The following is a 26300-nucleotide window of genomic DNA, read 5'->3' as shown; positions in this document are numbered from 1 at the left end:
CATATTCCAAAAATCGCTCTTATGAAGACGATCGGATCCTACCTCACCTTGTGCACTACCCCTTTGGATGGTACAAAATGTAAACGTGCAAGTCTCTTTGGATTAAGTATCCGAGACACAGGGTGGTTTATTCCTGACACGGGATGTGAGAACCCGTAAATTGCATTTTCTAGGTTTTCGCATTTTTCATGGCTTGTTTTCTGCACTTTCTGTATCCGGAAAATTTTTCTAGATAAATTTTATGAGCAATTATAGTTTTTAGATAATTTTTCTAGTATTGGAGTGTTTTTAGAAAATTAAGAATATATATTGGACGTGGGACCCACTAGTGCGAAAAGTTCGGAAAAATTCGGCCAATAAGGTTAAGTTTCGGATACTATGTAAAATTTATCGGGTGTTAAGAGATAAGTAGAGAGTGAGATTGATTGATGTGAGAGGAAAAAGAAAGATAAGATTGCATTAATGTAGGTGACAAGTGTCACCACTACATTGGTTTTGACTTAAGAGTTACTATTCACTATTTTGACTTTTGACCAAAAATTGGTTAAATATCTCAAAAATGCACAAAAAATTACCATTTCTTACCTCTTGTTGGCCGAACCTCTTGTGCAAGGAAGGAAGAAGAAACTCTTCAAGTTCTAGCTACTACTTGGTGCAAATCACCCAAAACATTTGCTTACATCCATTTCTACTCCATAAAAATCTTTCTAGTTGGTGATAGAGGTTGTTTGGTGAAGTTTTCTTGAAGAGCTAGGGTGGTCTACAACTCCTCTTCTCTTATTTCTTAGGTAAGTGATGATTAAACATTCTACTACACTTATTGATGCTTATATGGTGCTTAATGGGACCTAAAGTGATGGCTTATGTGACTTGTTTCTTGATTTGAAGTGTTTTTGGTGAAGTTTTTAATTTTATGATGAATTTTCTGGTTTCATATGATCTTGATGGTGTGGTTGTTTTTGATGGTTGGTAATAAGGGGCTTTAGCTCTAGTAGGTGCATATGATAGGAAATTGCAATCAATTTTGAATTTGGAAGAATTTCTGGAAAATTAGGGTTCTTGGTTGAACATTCTGTCCGAAATTTTAGGTCATAGATAGAGGCCGAATTGGACTTGCTCAAAACATGAAAGTTGTAGGTATTAATGAGTTTGAAGTGGCTGAAAAATTTCAGGGAATTTGGAGTAGTGTAGAGTGAGTTATGCCATTTTTACTGTTGCTGTTCTGGGTGAACAGAATGTGCGAACTGCGCTAGTAATTGTTTATTTTGACTGGTATTGGTTTGGATTTTGAAGTTGGTGTCTTCTGATGAAATGTACCTGGATGTCTTAGCTAGCTTATGCCTTTGGAATTTCGGCATTTGGACTTGTATAGACTGAGTTGTGTTCATTACAGTTTTGTGTGTTTTGCAAACCTATTTTGGTAATTCTGGTTTAGTATTTGGCACATTTGACCTAGTTGTGCTAGGATTTGGACTGAGAGGCCTTCTACATTGTTGTAGCCCTGTCTTTTAGCTTCGAGATTGTGGGTCTTACGCCCTCATCCGATAAGCGTAGCGCATTTTGTGCCATTACCGCATACGGAGGCCAAACCTGTTTTTGTTGATTGATCAAATGAGTTATATTTTCTGATTTTCTGGTTTGCTATTATGCTTATATATGTATATGAAACCCTATTGGGGTTGTGATTGGCATGGCTTTATGATTCGTTATCGAGTCTCATTGTACTTGTTTGCATGTTTTAAGGCTTACTCTTATTCCGGTCATTTCCTAGCTAACTTTTGTACTTGTATTGCTTTGAGGCCTAGTGAACGGCTTTTGGGAAATGAGATGACTTTTGTGTGAGGTTTTGGGACTGATTTGAGGAAATCATGAAGCCTAAATGGCTGGAAAAGTAAGAAATTTAGGGGAAATGCTGTCCGATTTTCTAGGCCGTTTGGTTCCTTAAGTTGGATTTGCCTTTTGATGGAAATGAAGGGCTTTTGGGTTGTTGACCCTAGGTCTTCATGTTATCTTTTGTTTCCAAGAAAATCATGTTTTTGCACCCTTGCATTAGTATTTTTGGGCAAGGCGTACGACGTGTAGTCGAGCCTCACTTGTGCATTCCGTTTACTCGATTTTGGATATGAAACCTTCAATTGGTTTATTTTGATTATTTTAGGGTTTCTTGGCGATTAAGGCCAATCTGAAGTAAAAACTTTTGAAGTTGAGCCGGTGAGTGTACCACTCCCCTCCATTGCTATTTAACTTGATTTCTGCTCTGCAATCTGTTTATTTGTTCGAGACGAGGGTGTACTTTATCACACTCGTTCTCTAGTCTGTTCATATGCCAATTTTACTATGCAAATTTGAATCTGTTATCTGTGTCTGCATCTGTTCGGATTTCTATGACCTATGAGCTCAATCCTGTGGCTAAGTTATTCGAGTCGGGCCGGCAAGGGCCTGGACGATTAGATAACGAACCACGGTAGTCTGTTCGGGGATTTGGGTATTGAGACCCTTGATTCCGGGTATACTCGAGTATTACCATTTGTTCGTTTGAGGTGAGCGGGCCCGGTAAAGGGGTGTTTGGTGGACGGAATTCGGTGATAAGAGGGGTCTACGGACGCATTGGTTCTATATACGTTGACGGAGAGTCAACCGGTTTGGATCAAGTATTGCGCTGGAAATTTGGCTCCTGAGAGCCACCCGTATCCTTCTGATTTGAATCATTGGTTCCTTTGCTTTACATCTGACATGTGTATCTGATTTGTTAAATGTGAAATGTCATGATTTTAATGCTATCTGTTTGGTACCTCATTGAGCGCAAGCTCACCCCTTTCCGTTCCTTTTGTTTTCCTTACAGGAAAATAAACCCTTTTGGTCTGGATTTGACAAATGGCTGCCAAATTGAGCTAGTTGAACATATCTTTTGTATAGCTCATGTATTAAAACCCTAAGTGTACTTTTGGGGCGTTTTCTCTTTTGATTTGGCAAACCGTGTGTATATATTAACTTTTGAAAACTTTTGTATGTCATTTTGATTTGTAAACGCTAAAGTTCAGATGTGAATGTTTGTTGGCTTTTCGGTTGGGTTCTGACGGGTCGGTCACTATTCATGGCCGACTTCGGATTTCATGTTTTTTTAAATTTTGGGTTATTTTACCATTTTGACTCGTTTACGCTCGTTCGTAAGTTCCGAATCGCTATAGATAGTTCTAGTCTGCATCGTGAGTCCTGGCGAGAGCTGGGCAGGCAGTCCGCTCACCCCTTTGGTTCGCCTTAGGGGAAAGTGGGGCTGTTACAATTGGTATCAGAGGCCAGGTTCGCGTGGTCTCTGCGCGGAATGAGCTTGGGCCAAGTGGTGTATGGTCCTGATTTCATGAATATGTCTAAGTGCTCGTTTGAGCGTAAGTTATGAACCAGACATGCCATAAGTGTAAAGATCTTTATCATGGGATTCGAGGAAGATAGATATGTATGTCGGGTAGGAATCTGTAATATAGATGATTTACTCTTGGGACTGGCCAGCTCGAGAGGTGAATTGTCTTATTTCGGATTCTTGTGCCTGAGTACTCCAGAGTTGAAACGGTGTTAAGTATGTGAGATTTGCATATTGGGAACATGAATAGGCTTTGTTTGGCTGGAATGAGTCCATGAGGTTATTGGATATCTAGTTTGCATGGTAAGTGACGTGAGGGATCGGACGGGGTTATTTTAATTGGGTCTGGGACTATATCGCCTTTACTCTTGATTTGCTTTGATACCGCTATGACATAACAGTGGTTTGAGTATTGTGCATAGGATTATCTGTCTAATTTGGCATGTATTGGTGTATCTGATTAACCGTTTTCTTGATACATGGTGTGTTATATGTGCATATGTCATTGGTGTAATTAGTGTGCTAGAATTTGATTACTTTTGTCACTTTACTGTGGTTATGCGTTGAATTACCTTGGGGAAAGGGGAAAAAGAAAAGAGAGAAAAAAAAATATATATAAATATATATATATGTAAGGAGTAAGCAGTCGTGGACGTGGTCGTGGCCGTGGAACTAAGCGAGGCCAAGAATCAAGAGAAGAAAAGGGAAACAATAACTGTACGAGGATCGAGAATGCCACTTGTACTTAGGAATGTATTATGACTCACTGTTTTGCCCGACAGGCTAGTACCCGAGTTCCAGCACTTCCGTAAGATGACACATTGGATTGATCCGTATCAGAAAATTTCGGTTCTCCGAGATGAACTAGAGGTTCAAGGGAGGCTGACCGAGTACTGGGAAAGGCAATGGAAGCAAGAGTATTCGGAGAAACTTGAGCTCTTATACCAAAACATGGAGTTAAAGAGGAAATACGAAGAGATTTCCAAGGAGACTGTAGCAATGGCACAAGGTAATACTTCTATGGGGACGCCAGAGGAAGCTCAAAGGGCAGGAATTGTAAGGCCACAGGGGACGATCTTCTATGCCAAGAAAAGGGGCAAGAAAAGGGGTAAATTGCCAGAACAGGGTGAGCAAGGTAGGCCCTTGGCGAAGAAGGGTCGTGGAGCTAGGGGTGTGACAATTCTGGAGACACTTAAGGAGGATACGCCGGGAGGAAACTCAAGGGAAAAAGGACCACTGAGGGATATCTCACAAGGAGATCAGACCCCAATTCCTCTACCATATTGTGGCTATTGTAGAAAATCCAATCATTTTGAAGAGAATTGTTGGAAAAGAGGAGGGAGATGTCTGTGCTGTGGGAGCGCCGAGCATCGAATTGCTCATTGCCCGAGTAAAGCGCGTGAAAAGAAAGGAACCCAGCAACCAACCAAGACCGACCCTGGACCGTCAAGTGGAAAAGGGACTGGAATGAAGAATCTCGTTTCTTCTGACTCTGAAGACGAAGAAGGTACAGGCCATTGGTTACTTTAAATTTGAAAGGTAAAATTTCGAGGGCGAAATTCTTTTAAGGGGGAGAGAGTGTGAGAACCCGTAATTTGCATTTTCTAGGTTTTCGCATTTTTCATGGCTTGTTTTCTGCACTTTCTGTATCCGGAAAATTTTCTAGATAAATTTTATGAGCAATTATAGTTTTTAGATAATTTTTCTAGTATTGGAGAGTTTTTAGAAAATTAAGAATATATATTGGACGTGGGACCCACTAGTGCGAAAAGTTCGGAAAAATTCGGCCAATAAGGTTAAGTTTCGGATACTGTGTAAAATTTATCGGGTGTTAAGAGATAAGTAGAGAGTGAGATTGATTGATGTGAGAGGAAAAAGAAAGATAAGATTGCATTAATGTAGGTGACAAGTGTCACCACTACATTGGTTTTGACTTAAGAGTTACTATTCACTATTTTGACTTTTGACCAAAAATTGGTTAAATATCTCAAAAATGCACAAAAAATTACCATTTCTTACCTCTTGTTGGCCGAACCTCTTGTGCAAGGAAGGAAGAAGAAACTCTTCAAGTTCTAGCTACTACTTGGTGCAAATCACCCAAAAACATTTGCTTACATCCATTTCTACTCCATAAAAATCTTTCTAGTTGGTGATAGAGGTTGTTTGGTGAAGTTTTCTTGAAGAGCTAGGGTGGTCTACAACTCCTCTTCTCTTATTTCTTAGGTAAGTGATGATTAAACATTCTACTACACTTATTGATGCTTATATGGTGCTTAATGGGACCTAAAGTGATGGCTTATGTGACTTGTTTCTTGATTTGAAGTGTTTTGGTGAAGTTTTTAATTTTATGATGAATTTTCTGGTTTCATATGATCTTGATGGTGTGGTTGTTTTTGATGGTTGGTAATAAGGGGCTTTAGCTCTAGTAGGTGCATATGATAGGAAATTGCAATCAATTTTGAATTTGGAAGAATTTCTGGAAAATTAGGGTTCTTGGTTGAACATTCTGTCCGAAATTTTAGGTCATAGATAGAGGCCGAATTGGACTTGCTCAAAACATGAAAGTTGTAGGTATTAATGAGTTTGAAGTGGCTGAAAAATTTCAGGGAATTTGGAGTAGTGTAGAGTGAGTTATGCCATTTTTACTGTTGCTGTTCTGGGTGAACAGAATGTGCGAACTGCGCTAGTAATTGTTTATTTTGACTGGTATTGGTTTGGATTTTGAAGTTGGTGTCTTCTGATGAAATGTACCTGGATGTCTTAGCTAGCTTATGCCTTTGGAATTTCGGCATTTGGACTTGTATAGACTGAGTTGTGTTCATTACAGTTTTGTGTGTTTTGCAAACCTATTTTGGTAATTCTGGTTTAGTATTTGGCACATTTGACCTAGTTGTGCTAGGATTTGGACTGAGAGGCCTTCTACATTGTTGTAGCCCTGTCTTTTAGCTTCGAGATTGTGGGTCTTACGCCCTCATCCGATAAGCGTAGCGCATTTTGTGCCATTACCGCATACGGAGGCCAAACCTGTTTTTGTTGATTGATCAAATGAGTTATATTTTCTGATTTTCTGGTTTGCTATTATGCTTATATATGTATATGAAACCCTATTGGGGTTGTGATTGGCATGGCTTTATGATTCGTTATCGAGTCTCATTGTACTTATTTGCATGTTTTAAGGCTTACTCTTATTCCGGTCATTTCCTAGCTAACTTTTGTACTTGTATTGCTTTGAGCCTAGTGAACGGCTTTTGGGAAATGAGATGACTTTTGTGTGAGGTTTTGGGACTGATTTGAGGAAATCATGAAGCCTAAATGGCTGGAAAAGTAAGAAATTTAGGGGAAATGCTGTCCGATTTTCTAGGCCGTTTGGTTCTTTAAGTTGGATTTGCCTTTTGATGGAAATGAAGGGCTTTTGGGTTGTTGACCCTAGGTCTTCATGTTATCTTTTGTTTCCAAGAAAATCATGTTTTTGCACCCTTGCATTAGTATTTTTGGGCAAGGCGTACGACGTGTAGTCGAGCCTCACTTGTGCATTCCGTTTACTCGATTTTGGATATGAAACCTTCAATTGGTTTATTTTGATTATTTTAGGATTTCTTGGCGATTAAGGCCAATCTGAAGTAAAAACTTTTGAAGTTGAGCCGGTGAGTGTACCACTCCCCTCCATTGCTATTTAACTTGATTTCTGCTCTGCAATCTGTTTATTTGTTCGAGACGAGGGTGTACTTTATCACACTCGTTCTCTAGTCTGTTCATATGCCAATTTACTATGCAAAATTTGAATCTGTTATCTGTGTCTGCATCTGTTCGGATTTCTATGACCTATGAGCTCAATCCTGTGGCTAAGTTATTCGAGTCGGGCCGGCAAGGGCCTGGACGATTAGATAACGAACCACGGTAGTCTGTTCGGGGATTTTGGGTATTGAGACCCTTGATTCCGGGTATACTCGAGTATTACCATTTTGTTCGTTTGAGGTGAGCGGGCCCGGTAAAGGGGTGTTTGGTGGACGGAATTCGGTGATAAGAGGGGTCTACGGACGCATTGGTTCTATATACGTTGACGGAGAGTCAACCGGTTTGGATCAAGTATTGCGCTGGAAATTTGGCTCCTGAGAGCCACCCGTATCCTTCTGATTTGAATCATTGGTTCCTTTGCTTTACATCTGACATGTGTATCTGATTTGTTAAATGTGAAATGCCATGATTTTAATGCTATCTGTTTGGTACCTCATTGAGCGCAAGCTCACCCCTTTCCGTTCCTTTTGTTTTCCTTACAGGAAAATAAATCCTTTTGGTCTGGATTTGACAAATGGCTGCCAAATTGAGCTAGTTGAACATATCTTTTGTATAGCTCATGTATTAAAACCCTAAGTGTACTTTTGGGGCGTTTTCTCTTTTGATTTGGCAAACCGTGTGTATATATTAACTTTTGAAAACTTTTGTATGTCATTTTGATTTGTAAACGCTAAAGTTCAGATGTGAATGTTTGTTGGCTTTTTCGGTTGGGTTCTGACGGGTCGGTCACTATTCATGGCCGACTTCGGATTTCATATTTTTTTAAATTTTGGGTTATTTTACCATTTTGACTCGTTTACGCTCGTTCGTAAGTTCCGGATCGCTATAGATAGTTCTAGTCTGCATCGTGAGTCCTGGCGAGAGCTGGGCAGGCAGTCCGCTCACCCCTTTGGTTCGCCTTAGGGGAAAGTGGGGCTGTTACACGGGATCCCCTAAATGGCATTCCCTTTCTAGGGTTTAATGCGTGATGCCATTTATTAAGGCGATGTAAATATGTGACAAATATGGCCTAAAGGACATGAATAATGCATCGGGGGGGAAAAGGTCTAAAATGAAATGTATTTATTCAAAATTAAGCGTAATAACTGAAATTGAAACATGTGAGATATCTAGTGGGTAAGTCACTAAAAGAGTGCCAAAAAGGCTTCTTATTGCTAAGACACATGAATGCAAGCCAAGAAAACAAAAGAATGGTTAGTGCAATTGATAGTACACATAACATATTGGGAGCAATTAAGAAAAGAAATACAATAAAAGCAAATAAAAGGGGTGGAACCCCTTCCCTCGTGCCTAATGTGCTTAAAAAAGGTGAGGCTGACTCTAACCTAGGAAAACTCTAACATGGATGCATGAGGTTGGGGCTCACTAATGCAACTAGACTCGATAAGGCTTCGGCTCCCAAACCTTCAGACCTAAAGGCAAAGGGTCATCACTCCCAAGGCCTTCGATCGGTGGCTCGAGTGATCCCTTAGGTAGCGCTATGGGCGCAGCGCACACCATCCGCCTACCCAAGGCGATCGATCCTAATCCTACAAGGCGGTGTGGGAAACGCCCACGAAAATAAAATAAAATGGGATAACAATAAGTAAACGTGCACGTATGAAGTGTTCCCTATTTTGAGGGAAGGGGTTGAGAACCAACGCGAGACTCTAAGGGTGACACACCCCCCCCAAATGCAATGCAAGCGCGAGATAACACAAATAAACATACATCCAAACAACCAAACATACATACGTGAGTGCGGGAAAAGTTTGATACGTATGTGAGACAAAAGGTCCCAAAAATGGAAGATGCAACCCTAATATCCACATGCCATGCATAAAAAGGGTAGAAAAAGGAAACGAATGGCTAAGTCAAATGCTTGGACCCACTTAGGAAGTCCCCAGTGGAGTCGCCAACTGTCGCGCCCCACTTTTTGAATGTTGTGTGGTGTGTGAGTAGTGGAATGTGAGCGTGTGCGAAATGAAAAGTAAAAAGGCCATGGGACTTGAGAATGCGACGATTTGGCCAAGCAAAGTTCAAAAAGGGTTTTTAATGAAAAAATGGAGTCGCCACTTGGTATAGAGTTAGGGTGTACCAAGTCACCCAAAAATGATTTTTTGGAAAGCGGAATAAACAAACCCTTTTTAGAACTTTTAGGTCTACATAACCAAAGCAAGGGATCGGGGGTCACATTTGATAAGGGAGAAGGCAAAGGCAAAGCCTAAGGCACTCCCTTACCCTAGCAAAAGCTAGTTGCGTGACTAGCCCTTCTTTTCCTAGTTTTTCTACCCAAGGTATGTATCGCATGTTGGACGAACTATATGAATGCAAAAAAAACCTAGACCTAGGGGGACATGGGGGAAATTTCTCTTCAAAGGTTGAGTGGTGCCAATCACATTAATTGTGAAGCCCAATAATGATCCTTTGGAGAGGTCACACATAATCCTAAATGACGTAACAATGAGTGGAATGCCTGCAATGTGAAAATGTGAGTTTGTGTGAAGTGAGAAAAATGATAAAAATAATAGGATGTAAGTGGAGGTGTGCAAATGTCTTTACAAGGTAAGGTGAGTAAAGAATGATAATGTGAAAATAACATAAAGTGCATGTGTGCGAGTGATATGGCATAAAGTGTGAGTAGTTAAGTGAAAACGTCCAAAAGTAGTGTGAAGTGAGAATGTGGAAAAAGGAATAGAATATAAAGTAGAAGTGTATAGGATAGCGAATAAATGAAATGCATGAACCCTAGAGGAATGCAAGCAAAACGGGTACGGGGACTCCTAACTTTGTGACTTTAATTTTCCCTTTGATTAGAAAGGAGAACTAGCGTGCTAAGGCTATTTTGGAGCCACACTAGCTCGTTTCCTTTATCGAAAGGGGACTCTCAAGCAAATGTACCCTATAACTAGCATGAGATGCAAAAACCTAGAATGAAGGGGAGAAGGGGTTCGAGGAGCATGCCAAATGATAAAACTAAGAAAAATGCATGACATGTAGTGAACACGCAAATATGCACGAATGAAGAGGGCGGCCTATTTGGGTCTAGCGTTGGACTAGCCCTTTCTATGAATTTCCTACTAGCGTTGGACTAGTGGAAAACGTGACAATGAACCACAACTAACGTTGGACTAGAGTGGTGACGGGGAAGGGGGCCACAACTAGCATTGGACTAGTGTGGTGACGTCCATTCATCCATCACATTCATTCATGACTATAAAAAGCGAGTAGACATGCAAATCACTTATAAACACGTAGCACATAACATTTAGCATGCTCGACTAGATGCAAGAGCCTAATAAAGCACTTAACACATAACACATAGGCATGCAACCAAGCTAATGAATCTATTACATTTGCTAACTAAAACAAAAGGGGAAGGGGAAAATGGACCAAATTGCTCGCCAAGCCCTATCTATTACAAGCCAAGAGGTGTACACATACCCCATAATGAATAACTTAAATAAAAGTAAACATAAATGAAATAAATGCAAGGAATTAAGGAAAGGCAAGGAAAGCGAAATAGACATGCATATTCACATAACACGTAGGAGCACGTAGGAGAATATAAAGTAAGAAGTGAGAGATGGGGGGTACCTCCCTTGGAATGGAGCTCTAACGGGGTGAAGTCACTTATTCATCCTCCAAAATAATAAAATGGTTAGGGTACCAATTTATTTGACAAATAATCACAAAGGATAAAAATAAACATGAATTTGAATCAATTAAATCATGTTGACAACCTACATTTAAGAAGTCAAAAGAAGAAAGGACTTGATTGCAAAAATTGACAAAATTTTGAGGTCGAAATTAAAGAAAAATAAAGTTCAGGGACCTATTCGCAATTAAATTAAGGACCGAATTGAAAGAAGTTGAAAATGTCCAGGGCCACAATACAGTTAAGGAGGAATTCAGGGACTGATTTGCAAAATCATTTTCTGGTTTCCTAATGGACCAAACCATTGGGCCATTTCCTTTATTTGTTTGGGCCAAAGCTTCCCAGCCCAATGGAAATTCAGAACAAAAAGGGAATGGGCCATTTTATTTGTTCGTTTGGGCCAAACCCTTCCTAGCCCAACCGAAAATCCAAAACAAATGGGATGGGCCAAGCTATCATTTCTATCAAATAAAACCCAACCAAATTAGTCAACAACCCAATCCTAAAACCCAACCAAAAGCTTTGAATTTCAACCTTCTTAGGCCCAACAAGAAATCCAAACAAATGTTACTAAACCCAATCAAGATGAAATCCCCACTAGAAATTACTAAAACTTTGATTAAGCATTAAATCCCCAGAATTAATCTATCCAAAAAACACATTAACTTATATCATGGAAGAAAACATTTAAGGGGACAGAATTGATTAAAGTATCTAATTTTCTGGGCCAAGACGGAACAAAGGGCAGCCTGAGGGGTTCAAATATAACAAAAGCAGGGACCCAATTGAATGAATTATAGCAGTTTGGGGGATAAAATTATGAAGTTCAGCAATCCTCAGGCAAATTGCAAAACAAAGCGACAACAGAGGAACTGAAATGGACGTTTAAGACCAACGGTCTTCTCTCCCAAACATAGACATCAATTCGCCATTTCTGTCGTTCTTAGAACCAGAGCAAAACCAAAATTCTAGCCATTCTCAATCAAAAACGAAAATCACCCAAAAACTCCTCTCATACAATATCAATTCGAGTTCATTCAACCGGATCATACGAAACGGAAAGAAATGAAATACAGCAAATGCATCATAAATTTTCAAATGTGAAGAAAGTGATTTGGCCGAATGTATACAAAACAGAAATTAATTTGTCTTTGAAGTTGAACCCCCGGTTGGGCATTTCATCGAGCAGCAAATGAGCAAAAGATAAATAAATGATTCTTTGCTTAATTGAAGTCATAATCGGCTCAGAAATTTGTCAAAAACCAAGGACAATCAGTCCAAAACTTTATCAGCAACCCAAGAACATTCAATCTAATCGATACATAAAACATGTATGTTTGACAATTTCAGACAATTAACAGGAAAACTGCACTAAATAGTGCCACGGTAGACCCATTTCAGTGGCTGAAAAAGAACTGAAATTTTAAGAGGAAACTTACAGGGCTCTCGGTTTCTGAAGTTGAATCGAAGCTGGACGGTGGCAGTGCTGGTGGTGGTCGACGGTTGAATTGGCAATCTTCGCTGCTGTTGCTGCTCAAGTCGTCCACGGAAGAAAAGCAGGTGAAGAAGAAGCTAATGAGAGTCTCGACACCATGGCTGTACTCGTCCTCTTCACCGAGAATTAAAAAGGTTGCCGAGGATGAGTTCTTTGGGCTTGGCACAGACAGAGGCGGCGGATGCGGGTCAATGGCAACTTGGGCTGATAGCTTGAGGAGGAGTCTGGGCAGGCAGCGGATGGAGTTGAGATGGTTGCTGTGGTTGGAAACTTTTCTCCGCGCCAATCATTGAAGCCGAAGCCTCCCCACCTCTGTTTTCCCCTTGCGTTTTTCTTTCCTTTCATTTTGTTGCCCTCTCCCTTTTCTTGTTTTCTCGCCCGATAGTCTTTTCTTCCTCCTCCCTGCTGCGCCGCCCCCCAGATGAAGCTCCCCTGCCTCACGAAACTCTCCCCTTTTTCCAGTCGCCCCTCTCTAGTTCTCCCTCTGCTTTCTTTGCCGCCTCTATTGCCTTTCTATTCCCCTGTTCTTGTGCTGTTTTCTTTACCCATAAGCCCAATCGAAACCTTCTCTCCCTTTTTCCCTGTTTTTCTAGCCGTAAGCCCCTTCAAGAAACCCCCCGTAGCTCTCCCTCTAATTCGCACCCCTTGCGGCCCTTTTATCTTTTAGGGCACCCCAAAACTAAACCTGATATGAAAGGCTCAGATCCCATCCTCCAAAAATAGTTCCATGTATCTTTTAATTGACTTTTCTTTTTGCTGCATGACTTGACTCTTTTTTCTTTCTTTTCTTTTCTTTTTTTTCAATTTTATGCTAAAACGTCTAAAAATGAGATTAGTAAAACAAAAATAACAAAAACAATAAATATCGATAAAGATTAGAAAATTAAATTAAATTAAATTTTAAAAAAAACTAAAGCCAAATTTTGGTGTCTACATATGGCTAGAAGCTTTTAATTTTGAGTTACAACGGTTAATTAGTGAGTTTTGTTGGAGTTGGGGGGATGATTAGCTAGGGTTTCATTTTCAGCTTTGATTATGATCATATATCCTTTAATTGATGTTATGAAGTTGCTAGTTGGAGGTTTTGATGATTTAAACCTAACAAACATGAAATTCTAGCAACAAAGTTCTAATTCCAGGTTTAAATTCTCACAAAACACCATTCTGCCTGTTTTTGTTTCATCATGATAGAGGTCGAATTAGACTTCACATAAAACATGAAAGTTGTAGAGAATGATATGTTATAGTTTCCTACAAAATTTCAGCTCAATCAAAGCAATGTAGCCTATGAAAAGACTGAAATACCCCTGCTGCCCTGTTTCTGTCCGGAAATGTAAATCAGCCACTGTAAGTGGTTAGTTTGACCACGAATATTACCGAATTGGTTAATGATGTCTTCTTAAGAATTATAGCCTTATATCTTAGCTTTAAAATGGCTTTATAATTACCTGAATTGGAGTTGTGTGTGCTGAGATATGAGTGAATAAAGCAGGACTGCTAGTTGATTTCTGCAGTGAATTTTGAATTGGAAAATCTGGAGATGTTTTGGTAAATTTGACCTAGTTAGGGTGAGAACTGGACTGAGTGGTCTTTATAAAAGTTGTAGGGCTTTGTCTTAGCTTTTTAACGCCTCCAACAATGCCTTAAACGGACTTTGGTAGCCTGCGATATGGCCATTTAAAGGTAGTACGGTTAATTAGCTGATTAGTTGGAACTTGGTTCTGGGAATTGGGAATTTGACTAGGTTACACTAGAATTTGGACTAAGTGGTCTTCATCAAAATTGTAGTCCTCTGTCTTAGCTTCGAAAAGGTATAAATTACATCCCAATCCGATAAGCGTAGCTTCGGATGTGTCCATTACGTAAACCCGTCAAATCTGTCTTTTACTAAAGCTCATTTCCGCACATGTTGTTAACTTGATTTTGTACTCATATGACTTTGAGCCTATTGAATGGCTATTGTGATGAATTTATATTGTGTATAACTTTGGGATTGGCTGAGAAAAATAATGAAGCCATAAATGGCTGAAAAATTAGGTAAAAACAAAGGGCGTGCTGCCCAAATTTATGCTCGAGAACTAGAGAACTATACTTGCAACTTGAGTAAGGGTTAAGAGTGAATATCACTTGAACCATCTAGGATGTTTGCACCTTCTTTTACCGAGGTATATAAGTAAGGACTTGGCCGAACTATACCCTTGAGAACTTATTCGGATTTTCTTGGGTTCCCTTAAACTTTAGAGGGGTTTAACTGTAATATTTTCTCTTGGCTATTATTAGGGTTTCTTGGCGATTGAGAGTGTTATCCGGGAGGATACTTTGGACATTATTTTGCTTAAATAGGTGAGTGTTCCTTGTTTGTTATATTCTCCTTGACTTCATGACTTGTTGTTATTGTTTGATAATGTGTTAAGTGTTTCCAATGATTTCCAAAACGATTTTTCTAGGCGAGCGTGTACTTTATCGTGCTCGACCTAAATGAAACGTGATATTTTCAACGATTTAATGATTGATACATTAGTTGTGCATGATGTAAGCCTTTTGGCTGAACTGGGCCCTGCCCTTCGTTACCGATCGATTCGAGCCAGAAGCGGACTCGGTCGGGCGATATGGTGACCCTGGGTGTGAACGTTGGTATACTCGAGTATTACCTTGTAAGTTGGTGGAGCCTGGCCAACGTCCAGGAGGGGGTGAATGAAATGAACGATCGAACGAGGGGTTTACTTACAAAAATGCATTTTCAAATGATTGGAGGAATAAGGGGAATGACAGGAGAACGAACGAACGAACGAACGAACGAACAAATGGCTCCCTGTGAGCCCGTATCCTTTTAATGTATATGTTATTATCGCTTTCCATTGTAAATGTTTCTTGCATTATTGATTATCGATGGTTAATGTATTGGCTTTGTTGTTGAATATGTGTTCGGAACCTCACTGAGCTTTTAACTCATCCCTTTAGTTTTATTTTCCTTAGCAGGGAAGGCGAGCCAGGACGGGAGTTTTGGATCGACTAGCCTAGACTAGTTTCTTGGTTTTCTTTTGTAATGGTTCTCGCCCTAGTGCTTGGCACGGGTTGGATGTATGAAGAATTGAGAACCTTTGTATATTCGATGTTTGTACTCTAATGTACATAAGTTTTGCGTTAAGCTTTGGATTGTCGTTATACTTATTCCTATGTTTTATTTCGTTTTTAGGTGAACAACTGAGTCCCGGCGAGAGTTGGGCTGGCGGTCCGCCGAACCCTTTGGTTCGCCTTAGGGGGAGGTGGGGCTGTCACAAATGATGAGATTGCACACTTTATCACTTACTTTACATTGAGTGTAAAACAAGTTCTCTCGTTGCAATTGCTCATCTTCTTTGACTCTGGTGGTTAGTACTCTTCGTGCAACCAGACAACCAATTTCACCTTGGGTTGGTGAACATTCTTCCTCGGCCGAGTCAATTTCCAAGCATTTCTTCTTGATCAAGCCAGGCATCTCCTCACAATCATCGTCATCCGACACTACATCGCCATTGTGAGTGATAAGCATTACCCTTTGATTCGGACATTGAGATTGGATATGTCCGAATCCTTGACATTTGAAGCATTTAATATCCCTACTCCTAGGCTTAAGAGTTTCTTGAGTGGACTTGGAAGTGGACCTAGATGCATCAACAAACTTGTTAGGGGTAGAATTGGAATTTCGCTTAGGGAAGTTACTTTGTGTTCGGCTAGAAGTGGGTGGTGTGGCCAAATGTCCAGCTTCATGGGATGTCCTTCTGGATTGACCTCCTTTCCAAACATTCGGGTTTGAGGTGGGGTATGGTCGGCCATCTCTCCTCAATTTCTTTCCCCTTTCGGCCTTGATGGCCAATTCAAGTAGGTCGTTGATATCCAAATAGTGTTGAAGTTCCAAGGTCTCTTGAAGGTCAGAGTTCAACCCTCTAAGAAATCTCGCCATTGTGGCCTCACTATCTTCTTGGATATTAGCCCTCATCATGGCCATTTCGATCTCCTTGTAATAATCCTCCACACTCATGTTGCCTTGAGTGAGAGTTTGTAGTTTGGAGTGGAGATCTCAGTTGTAATAACTTGGAACGAACATCTTGCGCATCATTGCCTTGAGTTCACGCCAAGTTCGAACTTGCGGTTCACCACTTTGTCTCCGACCAGTCCTTACTTGATCCCACCAAATTAGTGGGTATTCGATGAATTCAACAGTGGCAACCTTTACCTTTTGCTCGTCACTATAGTCATAGCAATCGAAGACCATTTCAATCCGGCCTTCCCATTCCAAGTAAGCCTTAGGGCCACTTTTTCCTTGGAAAGTAGGAACTTTGATTTTAAGTCCCCGAAGCACCTCCTTAGAAGTGTCCCTCTTAGGCCTCTCGGCTCTCTCTTCAACTCACTTGTCGAATAGTCCTCATAGTTTGCCCTTTTGGTACCATTTTGATATCGGGTGTGAAATCTAGATCGAGAGCCTCTCGTGAAGCTCTTGGAGAGTTCATCAAAACGGTTGTGCATTTCCTCCATTTGTTGGTCACTAATCCGCTTAAGTTCGGATTTCATTGCATTGAACATCACGATATAGTCGGCGGTTGGGTTAGCTTGCTCCATGACTTTCATTTTGCCCTGCCAAGCATTAGTAACCAAGGAAATAATACAAAGATATCCTCACTTCACTCCCTAAGTGTTTCACTCCAAATGCACTCGAATGATCTTACCAAAATTCCTTACTTTGCTAGTTTGAGTAGTTTGAGGAATACCGCATCCAAAACTTGTTCACCAAACTTCGCACAAGAGTAACCAAGAACAAGGACACAATTTGGATGCAATTTGGAAACAATTTAGGACACGGAAGTGTATGGAAAGTGGCAGACAGATTTGGAACGTGGCAAAAATGGAAAAAGGAAATAAGCAAAACCCTAGTTTCCTAATTTGAGTGAACTTATCCAAGTGGAATAAGGAGAGTTATCCAAGCTGTCCACTAGTTTCCTAATTGAATTTGGAAACAAGTTAGTCTTTGGAAACCTTTTCTTCTTGAAACAACTTTTAGAAAGTTCCAAATTCTAATCCAAGAAAGATTGCACAAATCAGAATTTGTTCCAACACAATTCGGTTGCTTCCTTTTTTTTTTCTCTTTTGTTTTGCCAACCGATTCTTTCTTCCCCTTTTTTTTCTCTCGTTTGTTTTCTGTTTTGTTTCCTTTTTTTTTTTACTTACAACGAACAAACACACACAAAGCTTGACCGAATGGAGTAATGTCCAGATTTGTTTCGGCCAATTCACACAACAAGAAACTTCAAGATATTTCAAGAAGGATGTCAAGAACTTCAAGAATTCCAAGATTGTAGTTAAGAAACTCAAGATTCTTTGGAGGTTCTTTCAAGATTCACAAAATACCAACAAGCTTTCCCCCAAAATCTAGATTTGGAAACAGGCGAACAAGTTGGATAACACCAAGACAATGAAACCAGAAATTACGGACAGCAATAGACAAGCAAACAATGGAACACGAAGACTGAAATTCAATGGCAACTACGGACAGAATTGAAGATACATGGAGAGACTCAAACACGATCAGGATTCTAACACGATAGAGATCAAACTTCGGACCCAACAAATTAGGGTTAACGATGGAACACAAAACGGACAGAAATTGAAGATGCCAATGACGAAACAACTTCTAACAGATTTAAGAGCAACAAAAGAACGACTAGTGATGCAACAATCAACAAGACAACGGAAAACAAGGAACCCTAGAATGAACTAAACAAGAACAAGTAAGTGGATATAACGAATTGATACCTCAACCAGCCTCTGATACCAACTGATACGCTCCTCGGTCAACTTGTTCTGAGACACGTAGCACGATTGCCCAAGGATCTAGACGGATGATCAACCGTTTGGATTGCAGAACCTAGAATCAAGAAGGACGACTCGACTTGATAAAAAGGTAGTAGAACAAGGACTCTAATTGAGGTGGTTACTCAAGTAGATAGACTGGATGAACAACCAAGGACGTCACGTGAGATTGCTCAAAGAACCCTTGCCTAGCAAGTAGGAATGTAACTCTCAGATTTGAAGAGGAACAAAGTGAATTTTATTGTCAATAATGTCTAACACTTTGCTCGTACAAGTTGTGCCTTTTTATAGGCTAGTGAACCAATGAAATCCTATTCGAACAAGGATTGTTTGACTAATACGTCTACCTAAACTAGACAAGATAATTCGGACCACACTTTAGGCAAGAGTGGGCCGACTTATTGAACTCGCATAACCAATGGACTACTAATTAAAGTATGATTCAATAAAATCCAACTAACAAACCAAACAACTAATACTAACAATCAGACAAATCCATTAAGGACATGCGTGGTCATCACTTGGTATCTCATAGGCTTGGATCAATGTGTAGACAACTCGATTAGCCACGTCCAAGCCTTCAATGTTTCTATGGACCCCTCGTTGATCTTGAACACTTTGAACGAGGGCTTGTAGAGATTCTTTGAAACGCTTGACCCGTGCACGTGTAACCGGGCCCAATGGAACTCGCACTTGTGTATCATCCTTGCACACGTCACCTTCTTTGATCCAATTGTTTATGGATGAGTCAGGAGGATGTAAAAGGCAAATTGGGAACCAAATAGATTGTAGATAGACGTACATTATTATGCATAAAAAGTGTGGCTCCCAAAGTACGACATTTTTTGAGATGGAGAGCACTATTTAATAAGATGGTTTTGAGAATTGCCCAACCATGAATTGATTTAAATTAGCAAGTGGTAAGGGACTGTTATTCTCCACAAAAAAAAGGCAATGGCTTGCATCTGTTACTACAACTTGAAGGCTTGGTTTGGGACTTTAGGACAGAAAAGAAAAGAAGGGATATGTGAAGTTGTTTTCTTTATAATTCAAGGGTATAAGAATGCTTTAATTTATTGTATGATTATCTATATAGAAATTACACCATCTAGAACAAATAATGGGGCAATAGTATGACCACTAGAATTATTTTGGCCATAGTAGAATAATGTTTGGAGACAAAATCATGCAATTGACAAATGTCTAACATTTACCAAATGTTAAAATTTTTGTTAAATGACCAAATGGCCTTGGGATTGAGCTGAAAATACCATGCAACCAACAGCCTTCCTTTTATCTTGAATCCGTGGGAGAGAGAGAGAGAGAGACTAAGCCATTTTCTTTTCCACTTGAAGACACAATTGAGAGAGTGGGTTGGTGATACGAATTCGCCCGAAGGTATGAACTTCTATCCCACACGGCCCTGGATCTAGACGAAGAAATCAAGTTGATTGCGGAATAACGCTTGACCCTTCTAAACCCTAAGATTGCGAACTTTGAATTGAATCTCAACCCACAATCGAATGATTTAGTGAACCAACTATCAAAACAACGATCAGATTTGGGAAAACAAAGAAAACTTACAAAGACTTGACAAGATATACTTGATAACATCAACTAGTTTTGATACCAAGCTGATACGAACCCGCTCGAAGGTATGAACTCGTATCCCGCACGGCCCTGGATCTAGATGAAGAAATCAAGTTGATCACAAAATAACTCTTGACCCTTTTAAATCCCAAGATTGTGAACCTTGAATTGAATCTCAACCCACAATCAAATGATTTAGTGAACCAAAAGTATTGGTAGAAGAACGCTACAACCAAGGTGGATACTTTATTGATAAGTTCGAATTGAATAACTCAAGAGAGCACTCAAGTATTCAAGACGAGCTCTCTTGGAGCAAGAGAGTAGTGATAACTCACATATTTTTGGAAAATTCTCAATAATAATAAACATTGGAAAGACTAGACTATTTATAGCCTTACAATGACTCAAACCCTAATGCGATTTGGACTAAAAATCCAACTAAGATTCGCCCTCTTTGAAGACTAATCTGGCCGAATATTAACTGATGTGATCCCGTATGGAGTTCAACCAGTTGATCGTTTGGCCAAGGCGGATGCGCTTCAAGCTCCTCAAGGACCAATGACATGAGCTCAAGCTAGGAGCTTGAGAGAGAATGTTCAAGCCTTTGTGCAAGAAGTGCGTGATAAAGTGGAGCCATGCCAAGCATTCACCCATGATGGTCCAAGCATTCCAACATTCATAACTTATCTCCAAGTCTTGGACGAATGAAGTCGCATGTTTATTAGTTATTTTATTAGTCATTTAATAAGCTCATATTGAGCATAAGAGTTATTTAGAGTGAGTTTTAGTGGCGTCGGGTTTTGGAGTTGTTCAATTGTCAAGTTTATGATTTCTATTAGTTAAGTCCAGTCTTTCTCATATTAGGACTTGGTCTTGTAAAGCTATAAATAAAGACTTGACTTACTCAATAAGGACGATCAATATTACTCATCAAATTGAGTGAGATTATTCTCTAGCTTCTTGAAGCACCTTTGAATATCTTAGATTGTTCTAGGAGTTCAAATTTGGCTTATCAAACAAGAATCACACTTGTTTGTGGCGCCTTCTACCTTCATACCGAGTACTTTAGTTCGCTAGTTATGGGTTAAGAATCGTTCTTAGTTCATAAGTTAGGGGATTTAAGGGTTTGAGTATTTCGCATCAAACTAAACCTTGACTCGTTTGTCTAGATCCGGGCTTGTGGGATACGAGTTCTACCAATCGATGTTTGAGTTCGTATCACCTGGTATCAGAGCTAGTTGACAAAATCCAGGTTATATCCTTCTTTTTTTTTGTTTGTGTCATACTTTGTGTGTTTAGTTTCTGTGTTGTCAAAAAAAAAATATACTATTCACCGACACTGTTCACCATTATTGTTCATCGTTACTGTTCATAAAAAAAAATCGTACCTTGTTGAATTTTATTGCTGGAGTTTTTGTTTAAAGGCTGCTCAACCTCCTTCCTTATATTCTTGACTATCTTGATTATAATCTTGCTTATAATCTTGAAGCTCTGGCACAATACCTTGGAATTCTTGAACCAAATTGCTTGAAGTTCTTGAAGGGGCAAGAACTAGGGTTTTACATTATTGAACAATCTTGGGAAAATCTTGTATGAACCGAAATTGTCTTGTTGTTGATCCAAATTTGTGTTGGAGACAAATTAGAACTTGTTATTTGGGAAGTTTCTAAATCTTAACCAAAGAAAGATTCCAAATCTTGTTTGAAAGGGGCTTCCAAATCTGAATTTATACAAGTTTTCCATATCAAAATTGGAAACTAGGTAATTTGGAAAGGACGGACCGAGGGCGAACGCAGCTATTCACACCTTACCATTTGTGTTCACACCTAGCCAAACCAAAACTTCCTTGTTTCACCACCATAACCGACAAACCCCCCCTTTCCATACCTAACCGATTCTAAAACAACCACAAATCACCATCCAAGAGCAGCAATACAATCAACTTAAAACTATCAGTAAGATAGGTACAAATCTAGGGTTTCTAAACTTCCAAAATTCTGATTTGTGTCTTGTTACTTGCCTATGTGTAATTTAATAATTCCTGGTGAGTAGGCAATTCGGGTATATTGGATTAAGCAAACTCTTTAAAATCGAGGTGAATTAAGTAACCTATTGCACATCCAGAGTCCCTGCTCCAGTACTTAAAATTGCATCCTAGTTATTTTGAGTCCATTCAATCTGAAAATGTTAGGGATCTCTTTTAGGGTATCACAGAGTCATATTTCTACCATCTTTCATCGTGAGGGTCAACCCATATTGGTTCCATAAGTTGGTCGACAACTAGTGCTTTCTTGATATAAGTTAAGTTGTACTCTTATTGAACTAATCTCATTTCTTCAAAGGTGACTTATAAAGTGATTGAGAATAATTGGTGAGTTCATTAGAGCGTCTTGAGTAAAAAAAAAAAAACACGAGTGTGAGAGTAAACACATAAGGGAGTAAGTGAGGTATTATTATTACACTAATGTTTCTTGCAGGTTTACCTAAAAACATGTCGGACGGCAAAGGAGCCTCTAACGTTGACATTGAATTTGTGATGAATGCTATGACTGATAGACTGCGAAAGTTGATGAAACAGGAGTTGAAACCTTTGCATGTGAGGATCGATAGTCTTGAGAATTCTCAAGGCAATACAAAGGACAAAAGGGGAAAAACTTCATTATGTGACTATGATAGCTCCAATTCGGATGAAGGGTATGGTTCGAGGACAAGGAGAACTAGAACTCGAACCAAAACAAGTGGAGACGCAATCAAGGGAGTCAAAATGCAGTTGCCTACATTCCAAGGCAAGTCGGACCCTGACACCTACCTGGAGTGGGAGAAAAGGGTCAAACTTATATTTGATTGCAACGACTACACAGAGGAGCAGCAGATGAGGCGTGTAGTGATGCAATTCACCGACTACGCAATAGTGTGATGGGACCAAGTCACCATAAGTAGGAGGAGGAGTGGTGAGTACCCTATCACCACATGGTCTGAATTGAAGAATATGATGACGAAATGCTTCGTCCCTAGTCACTACCACCATGATGTATATCTCAGTTCATAACTTTTGATGATTACAAAACAATTGAATGTCACTAATATTCTTTGAAGAGATTATTTCAGGATTTGGAACAAAAACAAGGTCAAAGACTTGAAGCCAAAACAGGATCAAGTTTGGCAGATTATTGAAATAACCGTCGGACGCACAAAAGGACCATATCGGACGGCCGACAACCATTGAGTATCTTCGGACGCATGAAGAGCTCACACTCGGACGTTCGAAGATAATAAAGCTATCACTGACCTCGATCGGACATACAATACCTTAGTACCGGACGTCCGAAAAATGTTGCAATACTTCGGACCCAAAACACTGGAGTATCGAACGTCCGAAAGAAATGAAGAAGGATTTACGAGTTCACTTTCGGATGTTTACTGTGGAAGGACCGGACGTCCTACGAATCTCAAGAAATTGTCTTGAACTCACTGTCTTCGTTCGGACGCAGAAAATCAGAGTACCGGACGTCCGACACTACCAACGGCTAGTTGACTCTCCAGCTGCCTTCTATCGTTGACAGCATTTATTGAAGAATTTTTTGGTCTCTTATAAATAGAGATTAGTCAACTCTTCGAAAAATACTTTTACACATTAAGGCTACATCAGATCTTGAGTGTTTCGAGTGTCAGAATACTCCAAAACGAAGATTTGTACTCTTAGTTGTGTAGTCGTCTTTTAGCTTCTCAAGTGTGACTCAATTTCTTCAATAGTGTAGGTTTGTGAGGGTTATCCGAGTGATTGTAAAACTTCCTTGCTTGATCGAGTGAGACTTGAGGCAAGGAGGAAGTAATCCTTCCTTTGTACACAAGAGATTGGTTGAAAGTTGATCAACTTGAAAAAACTTGATATATAAAGTGATATTCAAACTTAGTCAAGTTTGAAATTCGGTCTGCCATTCCATCCCTTTATTTACTGTCTTGCTATATATATATTGCTTGCTTCTTTTACTCATAAATTACTTGTGCTAGTCCATCAATTGTTTCTATGTGAGGTCCTTTAGAAAAAGAAAGCAAGTTGAATAAGGTGACTCATATTTTGGCTAGTTTTTAAATTACCTAATTCACCCTCCCTCTTAAATTGTCTTCGATCCTAATATTGGTATCAGAGTTTGGTCTCCTAGAGATTAAGCTCAATCGACTTTGGAGTAAAAATGACAACCAACAATACCATGTTCTTTGAGGGACAATCTGTCACCAGACCTCCTATGTTCAATGGGTCAAACTATGTGAGTTGGAAGGAGATGATGATCATTTTCTTACAATCTATCGATATTGAGTTATGGTTTATTGTTAATGAGGGTCCATATGATGTCTCTATTATTGATGATGATACTCATAGGCCGAGACCGAAAACAAGAAGTGAGTTGACTGCGGAAGATAGAACTCATCTTACTCTAAATGCCAAGGCTATGAATGTATTATATAGTGCTCTAGATTCAAATGAGTCCATTAGAGTCAAATGCTGCAGATCTGCGAAAGAAATTTGGGATAAATTTAGAGAAATTCACGAAGGAAGCGAGAATGTGAGAGAGCAAAAGAAGTCCATCCTGGTCACTAAGTATGAATCCTTTATGATGGAACCTCATGAAAACATTGACAAGATGTACTGCAGATTCAATGATCTTATCAAGGATCTAGAAGTGCTTGAGAAAAACTACTCTCTAGGTGAGAAAAACAGAAAAATTCTGAATGCCCTATCAAAGGATTGGGAGAGCAAGGTAACCGCCATAGAGGAAGCTAAAGATCTAAATACCCTATCCATCGAATCTCTTATCAACTCTCTAACCTCTTATGAGATGAAACTAAAATCCAATGTGCAGGGAGAAGAAGACACAAAGATGAGGAGGAGCATTGCTTTGAAAGCTTCACAAGATGAAGAGGATACTGCCTCGCTGGATGGAGAAGAAATGGAAGGCCATGACAGTGACATTGCACTCATCACAAGAGGTTTCAAAAGAATACTCAATAAGAGGAGATTCAGAAAAGGTGACCCAAGCAATTCCTTCCAGAATCAATCCAACAACTTGAGAAATAAAGGGAAGCTAGAATTTAACAAAAAGTAAACTGATAAGTGTTTTGAATGCGGCCAATCTGGACATTATGCAAATGAGTGTCCAACAAAAAGGAAGAAGGAGAGCAAAGTAGAACGAAAACCAAGGTTCAACAATTTTCAGATCACCTGGAATGACTGCAATTCAGAAGGTGAAGTCGAAGAAGAAGAGGAATCTGCCCAAGTGGCATACATGGCCATTGGTGATGAAGAGGTAACTACATGTAACTCTCTAACTGATAGTGACAGTGAATCTGATGATGATGTTAATTCATTTTTAGAAAAAATGCACAACAGTTTGAAAGAATCCTATGTCAGAAATAAAGAACTAAAACAGAAGATCAGCTTTCTAATTCAAGACAATGCAAATCTCTATCGACAAAACAAACACTTGAAAAATGAAAATGATAATCTGAAAAGGATTGAATTAGATTTGCATGCTAAACTCGAAAGAAAAATAAATTTCTGTGACATACTTTAAAATGAACAAAATTGTTTGAAAAATAGAATGAATGATCTTGGTCAGTGGCTTCAACATCAGAAACAGAATTATCTTCAAAGGAATGATAAAAAATATCATTTTAGCACTCATCAGAACAAGTTAAATTATCATGCAAATGATTTTACCATCCATAGGAGATGTCAAATCTGTTTTGTTAAATCTGTTCACTTGAATGATCCATCAACTATGTGCAGTTTTTGTTCTCAATTCGGTCGCATGAATAACAACTGTTATGTTAAGAAAAATATGAGAAATGGTATGAGATGTATGAGAATAGTTAGACATAATGCTAACTCTCATGGACCCAAAGAATAATGGGTACCAAATATTATCTTGTGGATTTCTGTGTAGGTGAACTTGGTAAACATTATTAAAGAATCAAAGTGATTCATAGATAGTGGATGCTCAAGACATATGACCGGTGATGCATCACAGTTCATCAAACTCAAGCCAAAAGCAAGTGAAAAGGTTACTTTTGGAGATGATAATAAAGCCAAAACTGTTGGAATTGGTGATATTGGTAAGAATGGTCAAACTTTTGTTCACAATGTCCTTTTAGTTGACAACTTGAGCTATAACTTGCTAAGTGTCAGTCAATTGTGTGATAGGAATCTGTTTGTGTTATTTAAAAAACATTAATGCCTTGTTCTTGACTCAAAGTTCAACATTGTTTTCAAAGGAAAAAGAGTTAATGACATTTATGTAGTTACTCTTGAGAAAGTTGATTCTTCCAACCTCAGTTGTCTCAAAGTAGCAAATGAGAATCCCTGGTTATGGCATAGAAGGCTTTGTCATTTCAATATGGATTTGCTAAAAGAGATTTCCAAAAAGGATCTGGTTAGAGGGCTTCCAAAACTCAACTTTTGTAAAGACCGTATTTGTGACGCTTGCCAATTTGGAAAACAAGTCAAGGTATCTTTTAAACCCAAGAAATGTGTTTCTACTTCAAAGCCCTTAGAACTCTTACATCTTGATCTTTTTGGT

Source organism: Coffea eugenioides, chromosome 5 (genome assembly GCF_003713205.1).
Source record: "Coffea eugenioides isolate CCC68of chromosome 5, Ceug_1.0, whole genome shotgun sequence".
Classification (NCBI taxonomy): Eukaryota; Viridiplantae; Streptophyta; class Magnoliopsida; order Gentianales; family Rubiaceae; genus Coffea; species Coffea eugenioides.
Note: the sequence above shows the minus strand (reverse complement) of the source record.